The sequence below is a fragment of the Marmota marmota genome, unplaced genomic scaffold, assembly GCF_001458135.2.
Source record: "Marmota marmota marmota unplaced genomic scaffold, marMar, whole genome shotgun sequence".
In the NCBI taxonomy this organism is placed as follows: domain Eukaryota; kingdom Metazoa; phylum Chordata; class Mammalia; order Rodentia; family Sciuridae; genus Marmota; species Marmota marmota.
In genome coordinates this window covers 7783233-7807369 of record NW_025999949.1, presented here as the reverse complement: position 1 = coordinate 7807369, position 24137 = coordinate 7783233, and the positions used below count along the sequence as shown (strand labels likewise).

At 35.9% G+C, this 24137-nt stretch overlaps 1 long non-coding RNA gene across 2 annotated transcripts in view; it reads right to left on the bottom strand.

Annotated features, from left to right (window-relative positions):
- Positions 1-1189: 1189 nt before the first annotated feature.
- The window catches only part of LOC125616517, a 171963-nt gene continuing 149015 nt past the window's right edge, over positions 1190-24137 (bottom strand). For both annotated transcript variants that reach the window (XR_007347152.1, XR_007347153.1), the window contains exons 4-5: positions 9190-9249; positions 1190-3935 (exon numbers count right to left, since the gene is read on the bottom strand). This is a non-coding gene — a long non-coding RNA (uncharacterized LOC125616517). The remainder of the gene's footprint in view (positions 3936-9189; positions 9250-24137) is intronic.

Genomic DNA, 24137 nt, shown 5'->3' with positions numbered 1-24137 from the left:
GTCTAGAGGAACCTCCCCTCCCCTCCTCGCCCTTCCCCTCCCATCCCTTCCTCTCCCTTCCTCTCCTTTCCCCTCCCCTCCCCCTGGAGAAGTTGTGGCTGCAGGAATCCATCTCCATTGAGTATGGTTTGTGAGCTTGCTTACAGTGTCACCACACTGGTGTCTAATGAGTTGCAAGCATGGTGAATTCATGGAGCTATGGTAGGCCTAAAACATGGCATGTACGGGTGACCAATGGCTCTGAGATCTGAATGGAAAGGCACTGGTGCCTCAGGCACAGGTAACCCTGCTTCTTCATTAACAATAGAATTCAAGGTGTTACTATTTCTGAAAAATTTTGGGAAAACAGACCATAGGTAGTCACAAATTTACCATGGCTGCAGAGTCCGAGAGGGATCTAGTTCTCTCTAGTAGTTAAGTTAGTTTCAGAGCATGGACTTGCACAGTGAGAGCTTGACTTGGGCTGGAGAGTGAACCAGACTCTAGTGTCTATGGATTGGCCCAGTGTAGTCACAGAGCTTGGGTGTAGCATGTGGGCACTTGTGGGCCACCATGGCTTGGGATTCAGGGCTGCTGTAGTGTTGAGAAGTGGTGGCTTATTCTCAGAGTGGCTCAAGAGCAGCCATTTCTGGGGTGGGGAAGGATGTAGAGGTACATTTTTCACTTGGATTCTCCAGTGCAAATGACTATTGGTTACCTCGGTGCCAAGAGATACAGGTATCCTCTGTGGGGCAGATTAATGTGTGGTTGGTACTGAAAGCCTCTGCCTTTCTCCCCTCCTTCAAACCATCTTCTGGCATCTTAGGTATATTATACCATCCTTTCTTTGTGGATAGTTTCCTTTTTATTCTCTTGTGTTGTAGATTCATTAATTGGCCTTTGAGTCCTCTGTGGCATGCATACATATATATATAATCTCTTTTTGTAATTACCTGTTTATATTTATTGTTTGTGAGGGAATGAGGACTGCTGTCCCCTTCTCTACCATCTTGGTGATAACTTTGTCATTTTTATATTCTTGGGAATGAGTACATTGCATCATGGCAAATACCCAAGAATCATTGATTGAACTTAACTAAACTTGAGTTGTATATATTTTATTTTCTAAATACCAAATCTTATGACATACATCAGTAATGATGAGGTTCAAACATTCTTACAAGTAAGGTGAAAGCAATTTTCCAGAAAAGACTTTTAAAACTACATGACTTTATTGAGCTTATGTTTTTAATTACTTCTTGGATCCAAATCAACCAATAGCCCTATTCTCCTAGAATAATACAACAAAATAAAAAGCAGATATTAAAGTAATATAATAGGACTCTAATTCTCTTTCAACAGTGCTTTCTTTATGCCTATGAGGAAAGTTTAGTACTAAGCACAGAACAAAGTGAAGAAATTTTTTCTGAAAATGTGATTCTCCTCCCCATTGATACCTGAAGTTCCATCACCAACTAATTCTAAGAGACAAAATTATCTTCATTGTTAATATATATTACTTTGATAATTTTATATTTCTCACTGACAGAAATATTATCTTCATGTCTCCCTTTCCCCAGTGTGTTCCAAAGTAGTAAATTTACAATTGAAAGTCACTAGGAAAACAAATAGAATTAAAATCTTAATTAAAACCCAGATGTTGAAAAATCCATGGCCAAAGTCCAGGTCAAAAATCTATAAATTTCAGGGGCATAGCTGCCAAAGGAATTCAGTTTAAAATCTGGTGTTGACAGGAGACCAGCAGTGCAAGATCATAGGAGGCAAAAAAGCATATAATTAGATACTTGATCTGAGACATATTAAAGTTAAGTCAAGATGATGTGAACCAAGTTATGGCACAGTTTGAAAGGCCTACCATGAAGCCAAAGGTAAAAACAGAAGGATTGTATAGCCAAAGGACCCAAAGCAGTAAATAAACCAAGACAAGCTCTTGAAGCAAAATGACATCTCTACTGGTAAGGACCTGGGGTTATCATGTGAAAAGCAATCACATCTGTATACAATAACCTTGGTCTATGTATACAATATTCTATATATGTACATACATATACATATTACAAAAATTTTTTCACCTATGGCTTTCACATATCCAAAAGCCTGAGAAACTCTCAATCCACCAAATACAAAGCTGTCCTGTGCCTGGCACAAGATGATTTCTGCAGTTACAAAGCCAGGCATAATAAATAACTCCAAGCTAGCAAGGAATTAGCAAAAATAAGTAATCTGAGCAGACACTAAGCAAAGCACAGTTAAGATTCTGGTGCTCTGTGTTTCTAGAAGACTCAAAAGCCAGGTCTCAATTGAATTATAAACCTAAGCCTACAGGCTATATTTCTGCAGATTCTTTGCTTGGGGGAAAAAAACCCCAAAATTCCAAAATGAATCTAAAGAAATGTTGAGTGCTCAGTTTTCAGCAATCATTAAGTGGAATGTAAGTACCTCATTAATAGTACTACTGTGATTTAAAAAAATACCATGTCCTGTTCAATTCTTATGCAGCACCTATTACAAAACAAAGATGTTCTCAGAATCTAGGCACACAACAAGTGTTCATAAAAGAATTTGCTATTAAAGCAGTAATCCATAGTCAAGATTTAATTTATATATAAAATTAGTTGAAAGGATGGATGAGGAAGGGAGGAAGTATATCTGCCTCTTCATGTTTAAGTGCAAGTGACATGACATTAAATGCTATTTTCAGTGGTGTGTTGATTAAATTTTAAATACTGTGCAAGAAGAGTGATTTAGAATAAATCGGATTCAAATGTATCAAAATTTTTGTTCAGTTATTAGCTCTATGATCTCAGACAAGTTTCTTAATCTTTCTGAGCATCACCTTCCTAATTTATAAACAGGATTAAAATGTGAAATACAATGTAACAGATAAAATATACAAAGTGCCTGATTTGATGTTTGTCATATAGCAAGTGCTCGTAAACTGTTCAGAGTGGGATTTACCATGCCTGTAATAAAACATTTCCTGTCACCTCATTTGTTTGAGACATCTTCAAAGTTTCTGAGAGAAGCTATAGCAATGTTTGATTTTTGTGTTTTAAGTTAACCTCAATTTTTTAGATTTGGTTTTGTTGTGTTATTTCATTGTAAATAAGTTTGACTCTTACACCTAGATTTGCCTTTATAATATTGTATGTATGTTCTAAAGAAAGTCTCCAAAATGTAGCTTGAAGTCCCACAAAACCTTTTTCTACTTATAATTGTGCCCATAATTATTAGTCTTTTGAATGAGAATTACTTAACACTAATATTCTATATGACTTGGCTACTTTTCATGGCCCAAGTTAATAATTTTACATTTACAGAAAATAGATGTTAAACTGAACTCATGAGTACCTGTAGTCAGTTTTGATTTTGAAATACTCATTGTCAACAATAGGTTTGTATTTTGAGGACAAAGTCAAAGCCAATGAGCATTTAAAAGTCAGGTATTCTTTCAAGCCTGTTGTCTCCAAAGAGACAGTTGTTTCATTAAATAAAACCAGGCATTTTTTAAAAGGTAGCATATTCTCAACCTCAGTGCATTTGGAGAAGAACTTCTTCAGATGAACAAAATATTTTTTCCATATTTTAATTGGTGCATGAAAATTATACATACTGTTGGGATTCACTGAAACACAATCTTCATGATATTAGAGCTAGTTTAATTTGTCAAGCCACAAAGACATTTATATATGCTCTGTCTACCCAGAGCCAAAACTTACAAATCAAAACATTAAGAATGAACAGAGTCCAATTACCAATATATAACTTAATCAACTGTACAAGAGCAAGAACCTGAGAGTAGAGAGAGTGAACAATGTGGTGGAAGTTGCCTTCCTTCCCCTGAATGATGCCTTGAGTGGTGGTAGGAATATGTCCTCTTAGTTGGTATCTAATTCCATGAGTCTCTTTTGCTGGGAAGTCTTCGAGCTTAGTGTCTGGAGATACAAAACACACAGATTAACCTGGTGTCACCTGAAGAAACAGCTATTCCTCCAGCCTGTTGGGTTAACTGAATGAGAGCTTGCAGTACTATGTGCTTAGTCTAAGTGTTTTTCTATTATAAACAATTTTACTTTCCACCCTGGTTTGAGAAACTAATCCTTAATTATAAAATGATCTCATTTTACCCCAAGATAACATAACTTCCAATAGAGTGCACAGAGAAATGGGAGGAATGCTAGTATAAATATCAGGTCCTAACATTCAGATAGGCAAAAATAATATCATCAACTCAATCCCTATTCCATCTGACTTTTTACATTCTAAATAAAATTAGTCATATAAAATGTAAGGCAACTAAGAGGTTCCCTTACCTAAGTTCTTACAGAATTTTGAGATAATGAGCAAGTCTATAGGGGTAGGGAATAGAAGGTTTGGTCATGGTGAGTGTCTAGTCATTCAGACATTTTCACCCTCTCTGGTCCCTGACATCTCATCCTCTCAGTCTGGCTTCCACTGAGATCCACTTACCCATTGGTCATAATCATTATTTCACAAAGTTTAAGACAGATAATTCAAACTGAGAGGTCCTTTCTGATATGCTCTCTCTCATTCATCCATTTCTCTTCCAATCTTGTGACATGAATCATAAAATAATAACTGCTATAAAGAAAATAGATTGTGATGAGCCAAATAATCATAGCATGGAAACAGATTCAAGTTACTCTGAATGACATATGCCAACATGGAAGAAGTTATATGAACTTTTATAGGCAAAAAAGTCATAAATTTATGAAACACATCAATGGGAGGAGCAAGGATATGGGCCACAGTGTTGCAGGAAATTTTCTTCTATAGGTTTTAAATTAGTTTTGGGGTTGGTGAAGGCTAGATGTCTGCTAAGCTCCATGATATAGCTGAAAAGTTTGTCATGAGAATGTTAGCCAGTCACCTTGCCTTTTGTATCAAATCTATTAAAAACACTAAGATATCCCAAGATTATTCAGGCTTTTAAACTACAATGTTCCACCTCTCCATAATCATGATGTACTAGTAACTCAAGGGTAAGCTGTCAGCAGGATCCTTAAAATAGATGCAGCTTCGTCAGAGAACTTCAGCTCACAGTTCCCCTTTTTGGCCAAGCAGCACACTCTACATGTGCAGAAGCCAAATTTTTTATTTCCATAGAGCTAGGAAGGCTTGTTCCTAGGATCAGAGAAAGATGAGGCTGAGTAGGGAGGAAATAATTGTTATATCCATTAAGGAAGATGTCCCTAGATTATGTGAATGTTATCAGCCATAATGATCCAGTTTTGAATATTCTTCCCCCACCCTTTACATTTAACATTTATATGCAACACATAATTGGAATATGATACCTAAAGTTATGATAATTGAGAACATAGGATAGCCTAGAGATTTTTTTAAAAAGAAGGGAAACAGGCTATCTAATCAGCCAGAACATTCTCTATGTGTATTATCATACTCCTTAATCATACTGATAGCAGTCATCTGTATGTTATGACATATTCCATTACCTTTAATTCTAATTTTTGTTTTTGCTAATTTGGCTCCATTGCTATGAACTCATTGCTATGAACTCATTATATAGTTCTATATAAAAGAGATTTGGTATTTAATATCCAAATAATTGTGGCTATTATTTGCTACTAATTTATTTCATCCCATTTTGCTTTTATACCAGATTCTTGTCTAGAGTATTCAAGTCATATTCCAGAAGAAATCAGAAAACTCAGTATCTTCTTAATTTTTTTTAACCAACAAAATTGTTCATTTCCTATGTACCAAATGTTCTTAGTAGGGATGGAGACAAAAGACTAGACTTACGAGAATTTGGGATGTCACAGATGTTGTGGATATAATCAAATCTTATTGCTTTTCACAATCAGAAAGGAAATGGGACTCCAATGGGAGTTGTTTTCCAATATGGCCCATTGACTTCTTTTGGTAAAATGAGTATGGGTATTTTTTCCAATGCCAACTGACTGTGTTACAGGATATCTTAAAGACATTTAAGTTGGGAACATGGGCTCTTATTGTATAGTATCTCAGGTTTCGAGTTCCATCTATTTTCCATAATGCATGCTTTCTCATAGGTCCCTAACTTTGCACTAAGAAGTGTTGGCCATTGTCCCAATGCCACTTTAGAGTAACATTGTCAGTAACCCTGTTGGGTAATATTGTGCACCCTTTTCTACCTTTGAGTTCAGGAGTAGACTCATATAGTTTGCCCAGTATTTTTTAATCCATTATTTTTATAAATAATTTTCTTAAGAGTTTTTTCATCCTTGTTCTTTCATTGTGAAATATTATTGCCTTATGTCCTATTTTTTAAGGTGAATTCTTTTTAAGGAGTGGTTTTTAAAGGAAATTCAGCTTGTCCTAAAATTCCCACTCCAATATTTACACTTTCGGTGAAGTCTCTTTGGTCCTAGTATTTGGCCAGTTTTGATAAATCCAACAATGCATGTTGTTGCCACTGGAGACTAAATTTAATAGGGACTTTGCAAAACTAAAACATGGAATGTTTTCTTAGTTCTCTCATTGATACATTTAGACCATTTCTTAGTAGTAGCATAAAATTTTAATCTTCCTGAATATAAGGATTCACCTTAAGGAAGGTGATTTGGGAAAGCAAACACACATAACAAAAATATGATCAATGAGAGGATGTAATATCATTTGCAGTTTCATTAAAATCTTCAAGTTCAATATTCTCTTTATTTAAGAAAACATGCCAAGGAAAATTCCAAATAGCTCAGATAATGTCATAAAGTTCTATATAAAGATAATTTGGACTATTTGGAATGTTTTCTGAAAGAGTGACAGCCTGTGGATTTGTTAGAAGGGTTTGGGGTTTGTTCAGTGACAGTCCTTAATTGTCAACATAGTTCAAGATGAGTGTTGCTCAATGTTTTAAAATCATGTGAAAAAGTTCACATAAAAGGTGAAACTTTTTATGGTGCACATAAAAGGTGAAAAAATGTGAATTCAAGAGTTTACTCTCTGAAATTTTGCAGTACAGTAAGTGTTTAATAGCCCCTGAGAGGGCCCTTTACTAAGAAGCTGAAGGGAGTCTTTGATGTGGTGTCTCTTCCAATAGACAAAAATCACCTAGTTTTAGCTCATTCTTTTCAATCCTTTGTCTCCTGGGAGCTCCCTGTGGAAATGACCTGAAGTCCACTGTTAAGTTGTTTTATCTGTTCTGTAGGCAATGGGTCTCATCTCAGAGCACTAAGCCAACGTTGTTAGAAGTTCTACTTCTGCAGAAGTAGAATTTTGATGGGCAGCAGGTCAAAGTTAAAATACTATCCTTTTAAACATATTTTTTGTATAGTAATACCAATTTTAACTAGATAACCAAAGATAAAAACAATTTATAAAACATGTTTAGGTCTTTCAAAAAACTGAATGCCAAAAGAAAGAATAGCCCTGGTTAAAGGCCTGATGATTACTCAAAATTGACACAGAAATTTGGTTCTTTTATACCACATATTAATGGAACGTTAGAATTATGACTGATAACATATACTGTGACATAGATTTCTAGGGATCTTACACAACTTTGGAACTTAATAGTGTCGTTATATAAATATAGGTCTATTATGAATCTTTTGGATTTCCAGGGACCCTCTGAAAATCCCCAAATCAGTTCAAGACTAAAATGGACCTTAGAATTTGTCAAGCATAGAAAGATTTTAGAATATTTAGTCAAGTAAGATAATAATGATATAAAATCAAGGTTATAGTTTAAGATGTGAAAACCAATAAATAACACTGACTTTTATGCAAGTTACGTAAAGTGGAAAAAAAAAAACACTTTCACAAACTCCTATTAAAAGCAAGAATATTTCGTCATTAAAACCCAGGATATCCTGGCTTTTGGTATATGTTTAGCCCCCAAAGGTAAAAAATCATTTTTGTAAAATCTTCCATAAGTTCTATTCCTTTTTAAAGTCCTTTTACAACTTTTTCAAACCTTTATAACATGTCCAAACCCTCAGTTCTGTACTATACATTGTTTGAGTATTTTAGAACCACAGTCATCTTTGGGACAAAATTTACCTTCTTTTTTCTCGTCAAATTTTCATATTCTACAACTTCCTTTAAAAAACATATTTCATTTTCCTCAGAGTTGTTGGCCTTCCTATTGTTTGTTTTGGTTATCAACACTCAGCAGTGTGAAGACTAACTTTTAGAGTATGTGCTTTCTTGTGATACAATTTTTAAATGTAGAAAATGAATCCAAATATATCTAACATTTTTTCTTTTATGTCCTATAAAAACAAAATGTCAAAGTATATGGACCTTAAGATGATACACAACAACTGATATCTAGATTCTAAGATAAAATATTAAGACATCTAATAAGTATTAGTGAATTTAGCATAAGATAGTCTTAGGAATTTTAGGTTACTAAAAAAGATTGAAGCTTTACGGGAATCATGGACATTTTGAAGCACTACACAAAACTACACAGCCACCTTTTCTTTTTCTTTATTTGTTGTAACATCATGAGGGTGTCAGGCAGGCTTTACCTAAGCAGGAACTCATAAAGTTGACTATATGGGTACGTTGATTAGAAGACACAGCTGCTTTTTATTAACCAATATTAAATGAATCTTATCTACTTAAGATTTTCTGAAATCACAAACTTAATTTATAAGCATTCATTTATTTCTAAGTCAATTTACTACCATATAAATAATATCTACAAACATAAACACACTTGTAGACATAAAATTCTCACAAGCACCTATACATAAAAATACAAAACAAAGATTTTATAGGTTTTAGACTCATCATTTGCCAGTTTTCAAAATGTTACACTGGTGCGCTAATAAGCTCCACCACAGCAATTTTTAACCCTAAATTTGCCTATACAAAGGTGATATTCTTAAAGATGCAGAACTTTACCTAAACATCACTGAGAAAGAGCATGACTAAAGCCCAGTGAAAGCCAAGAGGTCAAAAGGTGAGGCTTGTTTTGCAGTCTTAAGTTAATACCTTTCCCTATTTTAATAGTTAATCAGCAAAGAGGGACACAAACTTAGATGAAAATTTCTTTCATAAAGGGTCCAAAAGTCATACTGTGGAGAACTATATAGTAGACAAATCCTTCTAATTTATTTTTTAAATTAGATGTGGCTCTTAAAAGAGTAGGGCAAAGACCATTTTCTTTGCCCACCCAAACTGGGAAAAGCATCCTCGGAGCTTTCTAAAGCTTACCCTTTCTGCAGATTTCAGTCTTTTAAGATGGATTCTGCTGGGCCTTTAAAACGTTTTCCTCTGTTGAGAGAAAGAAAAGAGTGCATTGAGTGTCTAAGAAATCTCTGCCAACAAGTATCAGCATAGATGGACCAAGAAGAAAGCAGTGAGATTTGAAGAGACCTCACTTAAAACATTATGGGTTGGGACTTGTAAATGGTCCTCAAACTGTTAGAAGAACCCTCAGTATTTGAGTGGCTTCAGTACTCCAAGAAAGAGAAGGACTTAAACTGATTGGGTTGAGAACAAAGAGTGACTCCAGCCAGTGTATATGTGAGCCTGGCTTTGTTCTGCATTACAGACATTTGTACTTCTCCTAAGGCTTTTGTGTCATGAGCACGCCGTGCTAATAACACGGAACATCATACTTGCATCTTTCAGCAAAGAATTTATAGAATACCAATGGATTCACAAGCTACCTGGGTTTCATTGGCTTTACTCTCAGGTTCATTTGGAGTCATGACCATGACAATTACAAGTTCTTTATTCCCTTTCAATCTTGATTACTAATATCTACATCATTCAAATCATGCTTCACAAAATTTATATACACATGTTACTGAAAAAGGGTAAAGAAACCATAGGATTTAGAGGTAATGCAAAGTCAAAGCAAAAGCAATGAGTCACTGCAGGTGGTCAGGTTTTAGGTTAATGAACTGATTGTAGATGGTCACAGCAGGGAGTACTCATGTTGAGCTGAGCCCAGGGCCAGCCAGGAGTTTGTAGGTTGCTGATGTCCTGGGCAGAGGTCACGATGAGGATGCCACAGTGATCCATGGTAAAGTGATAGGCTGGTAAGCTCTATTGAGTCTGAGGCATCTTTTTATGTGTCTTGGATAAGGTAGTTGCATCATTTATTGACCTGGGGCATCTAACACACTCACAGATAAATGACTTGTGTGTGCTAATAAAAAATTAACAGTTTGTGCCTTGTGGTTGTGCCAGGTAATTTTAAATGGCAGTGGAAAGAAATTTGAAAGCTATTAGTACTTATATGTTAACTCTAACTGCAGTTTTAAGAATGATCTTAAAGATGCTTACAAGGAAATTTTAAATTAGGCATGCCTGTCAAACAAAATATTAAACTAGGCACTCGGAGCCAAAAGTGAGTTCGCCAGAAAAGGTCATAGGATGTTACCATGAATAACGTTATATTGAAGAGTAAAGATGAAATCCCTTCTAGGCAAGAGTAGGGTGCCATAGGGACTCCTGCCAAAGCTATTACTGAGACTTCTGGGACAGTTAATCTTCATGAGCTTGAATTCTGTCAATACTGGTCCTAGGACCCATTTTCAGGTCACTTCTTTCCTGATTCCAAAGAGTATTGAGTCCAGGCTGTATTAGAAAGGTCTCTCTTTCATCGATTCATTGTTGAAAGTTGACCAGTTTTAGAGAACATAACCCAATAAGCTCTATGTGGAGAACAAATTAACATTTTCCATTATGTCAAAATTTAGTTACAGCTGGTCAGCAGTTTATATATGCTTTTCCTTTTGTTTTATTGCCCCAGGTCTCCAGGTTAGCTAGCAACACCACCACCAATTTTAAAATACCAAATGTCCCCCATTGATAGAAATATAAAGCCAAGTCATCCTTAGTTGATTTCTCTTTCTAAGCAATTGCAATTTGAGGCACCATGATTATCAAACATAAATCCAGCTGGAGTACTGAGTGTCAGTTTTTATTGAAAACTATTTCCTTATAATGGAGGAAAGTGTCAGGAGAAAGACCAGATGTTGGCAAATAAATGTTCTGATGAAGGTGTTGAAGTGACAAAGGACATCCAAATTAAACAGCTCAAGACAAACCAAGGATCATCAGTCCCAGGGAGGTCCAGGCCCCAGAAAGGCCTTGCCAACGTCCACCCAAGAGGTGATTCAGTCTGTAGACACAAAAAACCTATGCTGCTACCTGGCACCAATCCTGGCCACTCCTCTGGACAAAGTGGATCATCTATGAGGACCCATGTTAGGCACCAACATTTCTGAGATAAAGTAACAATCCTATAAAGGAAAGAATAGTTTATTCTGAGCCAAATATGAGTGATGGTGGCACAGAAACATGGATTCAAGTTACCCTGAATGTGAAATTGTGGAAGAGGTTATGTGAGCTTTTATAGGCACAGAAAAAAAGTCATAAATAATATATTTACCAATGAAATTGGTGGGAGGTTCAGGAAGGGCAAGGCAAGAAACTTCTATAGGTTTTAAATGCCATATCATTCTTAACTTCAGAGCTGGTTGAGGCTAGTGGTCCACTAAACTTAATGATTTATTCTGAGAACTTGTTATGAGAATGTTAGGTCCAATACAAAAATTAAATAGATAGTAAAAGGCCTAAGATAGACCAAGATAATTTAGGTGCTTTTTGGGGGTGGGTACTGGTGATTGAACCTAGGGTTGCTTTACCCCTGAGCAATATCCCTAGTCCTTTTTATTTAAGACAGCTTCTCATTGTGTTGCTTTGTGTCTCACTAAGTTGGTGAGACTGGCCTTAAACTTGTGATACCCCTTGCCTCAGTCTTCCTAGTCACTGGGATTATAGGAGTGTGCCAGCATGCCTGGCTAATTTAGGCTCTTGACCTACAACATTTCATTTCTTCATAGTCCCAATGTTCTGGTTATCCAAGGTCAAGCAGTCAGGAGAATCTTTAAAATAGATGATGCAGTTTCTTCAGAGAACGTTAGTTCAGAGGCCAGTGGGATAGCTTGACACTTGTCCTGGACCTTCCTGGACCATATGAAAATATCCATTATCTGCCTGCTCCTGTCACACCATTTACACCACACAGCTATTGCCCTATGCTGTTATACAGGGAGAATGTCCAAATTTGCTGGATTCTTTGGATTGTACCTTAGAAGAAAGCATAGGTCCCTCTTGCTTATGAATGTCAGATCTAAATATTAGGGCATAAGCGATTCTATTATCTGTCTCCAGTTGAAATTAATGAGAGGGGAAATGCAGAAAAACGTATTTATCTCTGAGACTCCAAGATTCACTGTGTTGTGCTTTTGTCTTTTACCACCTAAGCCTAATTTGAAGGATCTTTGTCAAGATTGTGTGTGGGGGGGAAGTTTACTGATTTTTTTTTTTTTTTTTTTTTTACAGTATTAACTTTGTGTTCTAAACTTGACTTTCTGCCTCTTAAAAATATAAAACCTGGCCAACACAATTCAAAATTCCCAAGTACTATTACCTTTGCCCATAACTCTCCAATAGTAAAAACCAACATTTTTAAAATTTTTAGATGAAAGCCAAGTGAAATAACTTAAAATGGGGGAAATTACGTCTGTAAATAATTTTTCCTAGAATCTTTTAAAGGCTGCTACTGTTTCTTGTTTTCTGTTAAATTCTACTTAGTCCATACACAGTAGTGTTTCTTGAGCTATCATGGAACTCTCCGATCTTCCTGTAATAACTTATTTTTATTCCACTTCCTGACTTGGAAGCCACTGGTTCTTATAACTTGCCTCTTCTTGTCATGGGTTGCAAACAATATAAAAGTACAAAAAGAATGGTTTTGAGACCCAATGTGGTTCAGTTTTGTTAAAAGCAAAACTAACCTGAGGCTTCTCATAGGTATAGGGCCATAGGGCAATAGTATTCTGCTGTTTTTCTTATTTGTTTATTTTTGCTTATATTGGGTTTAAGTGAAAAACAGCCACAACTTAAATAAAATACACTTATAAAGGATTTCCATTATGAGGAAATGTTGCCCAGAAACTCTCAGTCCAGGCGGTAATATATTTCCTGCCAAAACTTATTCAAAAATATTTCAGTTATTCTTGTTACTGGAGAACCTTTGGAAGGAGTAGCACCAGAGAAGTCTACTTGCTGCAATTCTCCTTTTGCATCAATTTGAGAAACAGTAGAAACAGAAGAAGCAGTAGAGTTATAACTGATATAATCCATGGAGTTCAGACAGAAAGCATCTGTCTTTTACAGGCCAAGCTCTGAACAATCTCAGGCAAGTACCTGAAGTTCTCAACATGAGCTTCAGATGTAGGGTCATCTTCAGAAGCCTGTCATCTCTGACAGGGACAATTTAACTTCCTGATTTGCATGACTTTGACATCTCTCTTGCCCAACTGCTCTAAGATTTCCAGTAGAGTTGAGAAGAATGTGCATCTTTGTCTTGTTCTAGATCTTAAAGGAAAATCTTTCAGCTTCCCACCATTTGGGTGTGATGTTAGGTGGGCTTGCCATATGCAGACTTCATTGTATTGAGGAACATTCCTTCAGCTTCTACGTTCTTGGAGAGCTTTGATCATGAAAGGATGTCAGATTGAATGTATATTCTGCATCCATAAAGATGTCACTGTAGTCCTTCAGTCTGGTAATGCATCACATTTATAGAATTGCATGTATTGAGCAACATTTTTACTCCAGGGGGAAAAAAATCCCACTTTATAATGGTGATACTTCTAATATGTTCTCGAATTCAGTTTTCTAGTGCTGAGGATTTTTGCATCTAAGCTCATGAGGGATATTGGCCTGTAATGTTCATGCAGCATCTTTGCCTTGCTCTACAGTAGGGATAATGCTGGACTTATAAAATGAATTTGCAAGTATGTCCTTCCCTTCACTTTTTGGATGAGTTGAGGAGAGATTGGTATCAGTTTTTCTTTTAATATTTGATAAAAGTTCAGCAGCGAAACCAGCAAGTAATAAGCTTTGTTTGAGAGGAAACGTTTTTTATAGATGTAATCTTATTTGTTATTGGTGTGTTCAGATATTTTTTCTTCATAATTTTGTCTTGGTGTATTATCTAGGAATTCAAACTCCTCTTCTAGGTTAGCTAATCTGTCGTGTCATTTATAGTCTATTGTGATCCTTTTTATTTCTGTTATTAGTTGTAATATTTCCTCTTTCATTTTATTTTGAATATTTTTTTTCTTGGTCAACTAAAGGGTGCTTTTGTAACCGTTTCTAAAATCTCCTTAGTTTTGTTCCCTTTTATAATGCTTTTCTAGCCACTATTTGTTTCTATACTGATCTTATTTCTTTCTCTTTGCTAATATTGGCCTTCATTTGTTGTTTTTTTTCCTAGTCCCCTGAGGAGTAAACCAGGTTGTTTATTTTGGTTCTTTTTTTCATTTATGAGGTTCAAACACTCTCAGAGCTGCCTTTGCTGCATCCCATAAGTTTTGGTATGTTATGTGCCCATTTTGTTTGTCCCAAGAGATTTTTAATTTCCCTTTCAGCTTTTTCTTTGACCATTGGTTATTTAGGAACATGTTGTTTAATTTCCACATATGTGAATTTTCCAAAATTCCTGTTGATTTCCGATCCTATATTACTATGGCTTAAAAAGATACTTGATATGATTTCAGTCTTCTTCAATTTATTAAGTCTTGTTTTGTGGCCTAAATATGATATATTCTGAAAAAAATGTATATTCTGCTGCTGTTGATGGAATGTTATACATACCAATCAGTTCCATTTGAAGTGTAGTTCAAGTTCAATATTTTCTTATTGAGGTCCATCCAAATTATGTTCATTGCTGAAAATGAGTTATTGAATTCCTCTGCTGTCATATTAAAATCTGTCTTTCTCTCCAAATCTAGTAATATGTGCTTTACATATTTATATGTTCCAAGGTTAGGCATGTGTACATTTACAATTTTTATATTTTATTGAATTTCCCCCTTTATCATTACATATTACTTTCTTTGTCTCATTTTACAATTTACATTTTGTTCTTTGGTGCTGAAGATCAAAACCAGGGCCTCATGCATGGTAAACAAGCACTCTACCTCTGTGCTACGCTCCTAGCACACATTGTGCAGTTTTTGAATGAAGTTATTCTAATACAAATATAGCTATTTCTACTCTATTTTATTTCTAATTGCATAAAATACCTTCTTCCATCTCTTCATTTTCAATCTACATGTTTTCTGACCAGTTAAGAGTCTTTTGTGGGTAGCACATAGTTAGAATGGATGAATGGATAAAAATTTTATCTTTAAATAGAGAAATTATAAAAAAAGGTAGCTATTATAAAAAAAACTTAATAATGCTACTTTGTAATTGTTTGTAGATCTTTTTTTCCTCTTTGCTGTCTTCCTTCGTCATACAATGATTTCATTAAGGATATGTCTTGAATCAAGTTCCTGTATTCAAATCTTATTTTGAATGCTGGCAGGTTTCTGCACTTCCCTTTGTTTCTTCGTCTATAAAATGGGGCTTATGATAAAGAATTTTAAGATGGATTCACTGCATTTTATGCCAATTTAGTATTTCCATTGCTTAGGCTCCAATCCTTAAATCATCTTAATCCCTTCCACACCCACATCCAATCTTTCAGCAAATTCTGCCATCTCTCCCTTCAGAATAATGCAGACTCTACCCACTTCTTGTAACTTTCACTGCCACCAACGTGATACAAGCTTCCATCATTTTTTTTTTCCTGAGTCATTGCAAAATCTTCCCATACCTCTTCCTCCCTATGATCCATTCTTTACAAACAACTACATAAAATCATGTACTGCTTGGCAAAATCCCTTCAATAACTACTCATCTTGCTCAAAAGCAGAATTAAATGCCCAGCCAAGGTCTAGAAGACCTTATGAATGCTGCTGTCTTGTTCTAGCCTTACTCTGACTGCTGTAGTCCTGCTTACTGTCCATTTAGGATAAAAGCATAGAATAACACACTGTGCTAATATGAATTTGATAGAACTCGTAGGTCTAGAAAAAAAAAAAAACCTGGCACCTAGCAGCTAATAATTTCTGAATGAATGTGTAAATGCCCTCAGTATAGTGCCTGAAAGATAGCGAGCATTATAAATTTTAAATATACTCATTATGTGAGAATATCATGAATTGTTGGAAATATTAAACTACCAAGTTAAGGTAGAGATTTGAAAGACAATTATCTGACCTTTAAGGAAGTTCATTCTCAGAGTATTTGCTACCAGTTTTAGATCATTCTATTTGCTACCTAATGACTGAAACTGTCTCCTTGTCAGTTCTTATTGATACACACTCTGAAACTTAAGTCTATCCAACTTCTATGTAAGGTACAATTCTAAATATTTGAGGACACTGTTGAATTTAATTCATCTTTTGTTTAAAAAAAAAAAAAACCTTCAGTTTAGTAGAGTTTACATGAAAAAAGAACACTTCATGAATTGAATAGCACTCAGAACTAGAAGTGGTTCAACAGTGGGAGCTTTTACAGGCCAAAGTAAATTAGAGAAACTGGCTATAGACAGGCATTATTTGTACCTGGTATAATTATTTGGCTGCCTGTGATCAGACTGACTGAAACTTGGTTGCTATATGCCCCAAAACATACTGGATTCAGTATGTTTTCAAACTAAACTGGGTTGCAGTTTGTTACTTAGAGCCTCAAAGTATAAAGATGGCTAATGGCCTCTAACAATTCACCTAATCAGCCTCTTGATCTTGAGAGATTGAGCCAGATGACCCTTGGGCATTGATACCATTTTATAATAATGCCCTTGTTTGTCTTGGTGTGGAATGCAGAGCATAAAGTCAACTGAATAATTCTTTTGTTTTTGTCACTTTAACTGGGGTGACTCCATCTGATCCACAGTAGTGGGCTACACACAAACATTTAAGCCTCTGGAGGGAATGTAGTGCACCAGGGAGATAACTATGAAGAGAACTAAGAGACTGGAGGGCACTCCTTAAGGAGGCCCTATAAACCAATTAAAATTTTTTTAAAAAATCAAAATAGGAGCCAAAAGAGGAATTCTACTATATAAAAAGCCTTTATCGAAGTGCAGCAAGAGGTGGTATTATCAAACGCAATCTTACAGAAAGGCCCACATGTGCAACTGGAACAAATAGTCCTACTTTGAATATTAATATTTGTAAGAAGATGAACTCAAGATCTCTAGTGTTATGTGCAGATTTAAGTTATGACATATCCACTATTTGTTTTCCATGTGGAAGATATTAGTGTAGAGCTTTAATTATCACAACATCTTGCTATACTGTAAACAAAAGATACAGGCACAAGGATTTTGGGGTGACGAAGTCTTGATCCATGATTTTGGGAAAGCTGTCCCTATTTTGAACGTCATCTACTTCTGAGGGAAAAAACTCCCTCATCAGTTTACTTTGAGGCCTCCAACAGGTATACAGGTCCAAGAATCTGGAGGGGCCATCTTAAGAGATATGGACCCAATATCCAATACCCCCAAATTCTACTACAGTGATAAGTGGTTAGAATGGTCCCATCTATCAGAGTTCAAGGGCAGTCTTTATCTAGTGTTATTTCAAAAAGACCCAATCTCCAGGCTTTAGGTTGTTCTCAGTTTCTTATTTCACCTAGTGAGAATATACTATGACATAGTGCATTAAAGTCATTCAGTATTTAGTCATATCAGTTCATAAGCACAGGAGATATGTGATTCATTTGTTTTTCAGTAGGGGAAAATCTAATTGCCATCAACACTAATGGTAATAACTTTGGCCAAATCAATCTAGTTGATTATTAGCTTTGCCAATTTCAGATTTAAAAGGCCACTTCTCTTTCTGACCTTCTCAGGTGATTGAGAATGACAGGAACAATGATAATGCTGTTGTATTATAATACCTTCTTTTATAATTTGTCCAATGGAATAAATACCTATTTCTAGACATGTCTTAGGAATGCCCCACAAAAATACATTTTCACATAAGATTCCAGCTACTTGCCACAGTCTGGCTGGGCACAAAATCACGAGCCACTCACAGCCTTGTAGATTCAAACAGCAATTCTTTATTCCCGAACTCACACCAGCACTCTACACACGTTCTGGGGGAATTCACATTCTGGGCCCCAATCACGTTCTGGGCAAAATCCCAAATACTCTCTGAATCCCAGAAGAACTCAACAGCAGGCACGCCTGAGGCAGCAGGATACGCCCTATTCCCAGCACTGTACACCTTAAACCCGGATCCGCCCTGGTCCTTGAGCAAGGTCACCTTACATGCAATGACACTGCAAATGACCTGGGTCATGCCATGCGTCATTCTTACTTAGCAATGGCCCTCAGCAGCTACTGTTACAGCATCAGCCTTCCTGCATAAGATTCTATCCATCCAGAGAACATATTGATAAAGAGAACATTTTGATAACCATTGCAGTAGCAATGGAATAAAATTCACCTGTAAATGTTAAAAAATAGAAATGTGCCACCTCAGGTTTTACTGATATTATAGGTTTAACAAACCAAAAATAAGTTATTAACTATTTGAGTAATTTTATAGTAGTTACCACACTGATATTTTCCCATAATCTGTATCATTTTATCTACTCCATGATGAGTTGTGGAGTACAGATTGTAACAAGTGAAGTTTTAAGGACTTGGAAAGGACCAGATAGCTCTCCTGCCCCTCCACAAGCCCATGCATCATATTACATTTCTATCCTTTTTGGAGTTGGAGAATATCATGCTAAGTGAAATGAGCCAATTCCCAAACACCAAAAGCTAAATGTTTTCTCTGATATGTGGATGCTAATTGACAATAAAGGCAGGGGAGTTAGGGAAGAATAGTTGCTTTAGATTAGGTAGAGGGGAGGGGGCATGAGGGTTGGAAGGCGTAGAATGAAACGGACATTATTAAAGTACATATGACTGCCTGACCGATGTGATTCTACAACATGTATGTTCAGAAAAATGAGAAATTATACTCTGTTTATGTATATCAAAGTGCATAAATGCATTCTACTGTCATGTATTACTAAGTAGAACCCATATTTTTTTTCCTTGTAAATACCAGTTTTGTTTCTCAAGCTTGGAGACATAGCATTTTGAAAAATAAGTTATCCTAGGTCATTTGACTTGGATCAATCTTATGGAGCTTATTAAAATTGCATAGTTTAGTAAATTCAGTACTGGCTGTCAGCATGAAAATCTGCCAAGGCATTTCCTTAGTATTCAATTAATTCTTGATTTTGGGTTAGCAGTTTTATGAACCAGTTTTTTCACTAGAGTTCTGAGAATTCTTACCCACTCTAATGGTATAATCTTAAAGAGGAATCTGTACTTAACAGATTTATTTGCATGAATCTATTAGAAAAGAAAATTTTAATTTATGGCTGTTTAAATTCACTTTCATAAAAGTACCAGAGTAAAAAAAATTTAAATTCCTTTAGATGATAAAACTTCCAATGGCTATGTTTAGAGACCTGATGAGAGTTCATTATAATGCAATTGATAATGATATATTCTAAGATAATAACCAGAATCATATCAGGATTGTCTAATTTATAGGAATTTCATGATTTATGAAATCTATGTTGACAACATATCTGGACAATGTAACTTAAGGTCCAGTATCACTTAGTTGACAATGCTTTCTATGAAATATATCAAATGAATCTAAGTTAACATCTTTTTTTTCATAGAACAAATTTTTTGAGGTATCCCTAGGGCCCATTTGAAAATGCTCAGTTAATTGGTCAGGAGGTCTTAATGTTGAAGTTTTCAAAATATTTAAAACAATAATTAAAATAGGATCACAGATAATCATCAGCTAATGCTCATTAACTACAGTAAAAATTAAAAGACCTCAAGAGAAAATATAGAAAGATACATAGTTGTGGAAAAAATTGTTTCCTTTAATAGAATTGTATTATTTTAAGTAATAAAAGACCTAGTGTATGTCCCAGTATGGTGGTGCCTGGAATACCAGTGGCTGGTGAGGATGAGGCAGAAGGATCTGGAGTTCAAAGCCAGCCTCAGCAAAAGTGAGGCACTAAAGAACTCAGACCCCATCTCTAAAGAAAATACAAAATAGGGCTGGGATGTATGTGGCTCAATGATCAAGTGTCCCTGAGTTCAATCCCTGGTACCTGCCCTCTCCAAAAAAAGACCTAATAATAATGTAAAGGAAATTATCTTGCTAAAGCATGGAATCTTAGACTCATAGGCTAATTACTTAAAACCTTATTTTAACAGAGAACCAAATACTAGTTTTTTTTACCAGTGTATTCTTTTTATTACTTCTCTTAATATTACCTCTCAATTTTTAGAAAAAAATGTAAATAATTTACTTGACATCTTAGTCAGATTGATCACACAAAAACATTCCTCTTGCACAAAACTTTTATGACTTTCTCATATCCACTTAGTTTTTGCTCTATACTTTTCCCCCTCTTTTTAGAAAAACCAATCTTTCTATCTTAAGAAATGACTCTTCTTCCCTTAACAAAACTTATCCTCATATTTCCTTACCAGTCTCGCCTTCCTTACTTTTGTATATAGGGATATTTCCCTTATTATTACTACTAATATTAGCTACATATATCAATTAAAATTCAGAAACCTTACTAATCTTCATTTCTACTGAATGCTAAGAAGCCAGCATCGTAACATTGTTATACCAGCATTCTGTAGGTTGACAAATGTACAAAATTTCTAGCAGCGTGGGCTTATAGTACCATTTCTCACTGTGGCACATAATGTATCTACTGATAGTTCCAACTTCCCTAGCCTCTTTTTGAAGAGCCCTTTGGAGGAGGAATAATTCATCTCTAGCCCCTTAGTTTTTTTTGTTATTGTTTTTTATTGTTGGTATGGAGAGGAATAGTAGGCCAGATTTCTTTCAGCCTCAAGTTTTTCTTAATGTCAAGAATTATTAAAACTTACTAGTGTTGAACACATCATCCATATAGGAATGTTGTATTACATCTCTTTATCTCACTTGTTTTTAAAAATTATGCTTAATGTTTCATCTTCATGAGCAATCCAAAGAACTAGGTATCTTGTATAAATAGGAAAAGCTGTGCATATGTATTATATTTAATGCTAAAAACTTAAAACATTCCCATTTAATCAAACAAGTTTTTAAATAGCTTTTATTTGATGAAAATTATCCCAGATCATGTGAGCTTCAGAATCATTTTGGGTTGGTTTCGAAGAATTTATGTAAATATTTATTTTATATTTGTTTCTTTTGGCCAAGTAAATAGAGCTCTTTAACAGTTTAGTTTTCCATAGCATCATGTGAAGGCAAAAAAAAAAAAAAAAAAAAAAAAACATTCATAAACATAGACAGAAGCAGATTTTATAACTTTGATCTCATAATTTCAGCCATTTGCCAGGTCAATAACACAAAGCTCACTAATTTGTTAAAGAATATCTAGAGCCTGTTATGATTTGGATATGAGGCAATGCAAGAGGATATAGGGGTAAAATGATATGGCTGTGAGAACCTTAATCCAATCAGTGAACTAATCCTCTGATGGGATTAACTGGGTTGGGGCTGAAGGCAAGTGGAGTGTGGCTGGAGGAGGTGGATCATTGGAGGCATGGCTTTGGGATTTATAATTCGTGTCTAGTGAGTGGATTTTCCCTCTGCTTCCCAATCATGATGTGAGACACATTCCTCTGCTACCTTCTTCCACCCTGGTGTTTAGCCTCACCACAAGCCCCAAGGAATGGAGCTGGCCTTCTGTAGACTGAGACCTCTGAAACCATGAGTTCATAAATAAACTCTAATATTGTTATTGTCAGGTTTTTTAGCCATGGCAGCAGAAAAGCTGACTAAAACAGAGCCAAGCTGTATTTCTGGCCAATGGGACAAGATTTTTCAACTAGAAAGATAAAGATTTATACTTGCCCAGCTTTCAAATCTACTTTTCTTTTCTGATGATGAGCCATTATCCCAAGAAACTTGCATATTAAAGGGATAACTATGAAGTCCTACAGAATACAGGGTAGGTAATTTTTATCTAAAATGCACCAGACATCAGGTTTTAAAACTATGATTTTTCTAAATCAAGAAACCTGTAGGTAAAGCTCCAATTAAAACAAGATGGCCAGGAAAGCACCTCAACAAGGTAAGCTTGGGATGTAATTTGAAGCTTCCATGGTAAGAGTTTCTAGTGGGACACTCCTTCCCTCTTAGTACCAGAAGGAGACACTTACAAATACAGATTTCTTTGGTAGATATAAATTTCTCCTATAAAAGTACCTCAATGACCAGCTAAAAAGTCCTAATGCCAGAAAGGTAGATTTCAGAAACCAATTCAGGTAGATCATCAGTTTTCTAAGTCCAGTTTGCTTTTCAACTAGATAATTGAGTTCAGGATGTCCCTTTGAGGAATAGAAAAAGCATTTTTTATTCCTCACTTGGCATAAATACTTTGGGTCTTACCTGATAGTCATAGACTAGTTTATCCTCATAGGTTGGTTTTTAAGAATTGAATGATAGAACAACTGTTGGGAGTTTTTCCTCTGAGGAGTTTCTGAGGCATAAAAATGATTGACAAAAAAAAAAAAAAAAGAGGTGGACAGGCAGCAGAACATATGGTCAGCAGGAGATTAAGAAGGGGGTTTCAGTTGAGAGGTTCCCAGGAGAGTAGCAGGATTGAATAGAGAAAATAGGACTAATTCTTATAAATGTTTTCTCTGAAAATTGTCAGTTGAACAGACTTGGACACAGACATTTGGGCTTGGGTTGAAACCCCCACCCTAGAAATATTCCAATACCCTCAGGGAATGCTGGTTATTGCCGTAGTATTGAAGACACTGTTTTTTCAGAGGTCCAAATCTTAGGGGGCAGGGGAGTCTCAACAAATCGGGTCTAGTCACTTGACCCAATAATCAAACAGAAACGTTATGGTGAAAAGGAATTTTAATCAGTATGGCTGATTAAAAGTAAAACTGATTCCTAGTAAAGTTGGAAAGACAAAGGGACCAGTGTGTCCAGCCATGTCTTCAGAGGTACTGACGTGAGCTTCCAGCTTACATAGATGGGGGCAGGGTGCAGAAGAATAAATAATCAAGCAGCCTTTGTCAAACTGTGGTCTGGTTGATAATTATCTCTGGATTGGTCAGGTCTGGTTGATGGTGATGAAAAGAGATTGCTCTTGCCTGGGGAGATACTTTCAACTCATTACAAGAGGTTTATTGACTATACATATCGTTTCCAGGAATATAACTGAGGACAAAGGGGACAGACACAAAATGGAGGCAGGGTGCCAAGTGAAGAGTCGGTGTCCCTAAGGCCTGGTTACAATTCCACCTTTGGTCCATTCTCCAATCTTAAGGAAATCGGGCATTGGCCAACCTGGCTTGGCAGGTTTCTTGAACATGGTGTAATCTAGTAAGAAGGGAACAAGCTCGAAGTTTTCTGCTTCAGCAATTGTGTAAAGATCCAGATGATTAAGGCCAAAAGGGAAAATATTACTGATATCCTAGGGGGAAGGCTTCAGTGGGTCCTATGCCAATCAGAGGCAGAAGGAGTGGTGAGGGCAGGAAAGGAACTTTAATCAGCATGATTTTGCCAGGAATAACAGATGTAGGACTATAGTGACCAAAAGGCTGTATTTGACAAGAACATTATCAAACAGGTTTTTTAGAAAAGGGGAACAAATGCAAGGATAGGGGGCTTGTACATCTGGAAGGGTGGGCTACCATGGTGACGTCATTGTCTGGTACATCATTATCTTAGGATGGATTTTGTGAAACTTTGGATAAGTCATCACTTGAGGGAGCAAGTTCTCATCATGAAATGACTTCTTCATCTCATGAAATCTCATTGGGGGATGATCTTTTCTGTGACACTCGCCAGTTCTTGAGAGTAGTTTCAGTCCCTTATTACACAGGTGATTACTAGAATCCAAGGTGACTACAAAAGAAAGAAGTTCGGGAGAGAGTCAAAGAGGGATAAAATGGAGTTGGTTAGGTTAGTGACTGAAACCTCCTTCAAAAGTATCATTATAAATTCAAAGCAGAATCCAAAAGGGAGAGAAAATCAGAAGATATCCAACTAAATCATAAGAATCCTCTCTTCTCTCCTTCCTTTACATAAACAGAGGGCCTTTTTGTTAGAAGTTGTACTTCTGCAGAATGTTAACAGGTGACAGTTATAGCAATCTATAGGTTTTTTTTTTGTTTTTTTACAAAAACTAAAATTAACACAGAAAAAAACGAATCCAATTGA